A 2,041-nucleotide genomic window follows, 5' to 3' on the forward strand; every position below is an offset into this window, starting at 1 on the left:
GGAGGAGAGAGAAAGAAGAGTTCGGTCAATTTTCTGAAATAGATTCAATTGGCAAAATATAAGTGGGCCACATACAAATTTTGTTTGCCACATCATATTTGTGTATCGTTTATGATAAAATTTATAGTTGTTTATATATTATGTACTCTATTATTTATTGCGTAAGATATGATTATCTTAACTTCTTTGAGTGTAAAATATTACTCCTTTCATTTTGAAAAAAATGTCTTTATTTTCTTTTTAGTTTTTTTTTAAAAAAATGATCCCTTTTCTTTTTTTGGCAACACTTTAACTTTTCACGTGGTATGTGTATTCGATCTGTGTTATCAAAATCAGAAATTATTGATTCTAATAAATTGTTCAGAAAACACGAAATAACTAAAATTTATAAAACCAGTACGAGAGATGAACAAAAATTTAACTAAAATCTGTAAGAACGTATCAGAATTTGAAAAAATCTTTTAAATTGGAAAAAGATCAAGTTCACTGAACACACTGTGTCCCCTTAAGGAAATTATTTTCCTTTAGTATCCGAGGTTTGATTTGGAATATAACCTTCTAGGGTAAAATGATCTTAATTAGCAGAGTGTAGATACCAAAAAACTCTACTGTCAACGAATCAATCCACAACATGAAAGTACACGAAGAAAAATGTGTGCAGAAGAAGAAGAAGAAGAAGATAAGAAAATTCGTTAGGAAATATTCTGAAGAATGAGTGGTATTTATAGGCAAGAAGAATATGTTATGAAAGGTTGCAACCCTTTCAGAATTCACACGACCATTAATGAAAGTTCGTAACCTTTCAAATGGTACTGACTGTTCCTGAAAGTTGCAACCTTTCAGAACAGTCATGGCGGGAAATTTAAATAAAATGGAAAAGTTCAAATAAAATGGATCGCGCGCGGATTCGAGTCGGGTTGGGTTAGTCAACAAAAAGTTGAAACATTGTAAAAGTCGAAGCCGAGACGAGCGACGACGACGGCAGCGCGAGGGGGGTCCCTCTTTCCAACCCTTTTAACAATCAATAAGAGTGTTTCTGTATTTAAACTCTCCTATTTTACTTTCCATCACCGATGAGGGACAAATGTTTTTTCATTAAAGCATAAGAGGACTTTTCAAATTCCGAGCTCTTCAAGTTCTCAACTTTTCAGATTCCTTTCCTTCTCTTTATTTCCCATCAATTCTTGCTACATACCCAACAATATGTTTAAGATCATAAATTTTTTTAGCAATACTTAAACTTTCCACGTGGTATATTTAAGATCATAAGATTGAAGGGCATTTTGGTACATTTGATCATAGGTCAAACTAGGCCATCTTTTTTTAAACAGAGAGAGTACTATTTGTTGTAGTATTACTGTTGTTTCCCTTTATCTTTGTCCAAAAGCCTTGAATGAGTTGGTTACAAAAATATACTAAGTAGATCAATTTATTTGTTTGTTTTTGTGCAAGTTGTGGGGATTATCTTTGTTTATTTTTCTTCTGCTTTTGATTTGGTCTCCTTTGAAACGTATTATTGTTTTATTGTTCTTTTGAAGTTATGTTTGGTGGTAAAGCATGTACCATAAGTTTTGCCAGGTCTTGAAAGAGTCATAATCTAAGGCGTAAACAGGGCATGTATGAGACTGGGAATGGCAATTCTTGAACCATTAATAGTTTGACTCGCCTTGTCCTATATCGATTGTCCTCGTTATCTTTTTTTTTTCTTTATCACTATTTTATTTTGTAACATCTTATCTTATTGAACTTTTTTTTTTTATTTATTTCTGTTCCAAAACATGTAGATATTAGATGCGCCAAGCTTATATATTATGACCCTGGGAAAAAGAAAAATTAGCCATTTGGAAAACGCATTTCTGAATAACATGGAAATAGTGTACAACTTACGTCGATTTTAGTAGTACGCAAAGTGTATTAGAGATGTTTATATTAATAATTTTTGTATTGGTAGCGTCACACTAATTATATATACTGTATATCACTTTTTGTTTATTGTTTGATTTGAGTATTGAAAACAATATGCATTATACAAAGAAGAGAA

This window comes from Solanum pennellii, chromosome 1 (genome assembly GCF_001406875.1).
Source record: "Solanum pennellii chromosome 1, SPENNV200".
In the NCBI taxonomy this organism is placed as follows: Eukaryota; Viridiplantae; Streptophyta; class Magnoliopsida; order Solanales; family Solanaceae; genus Solanum; species Solanum pennellii.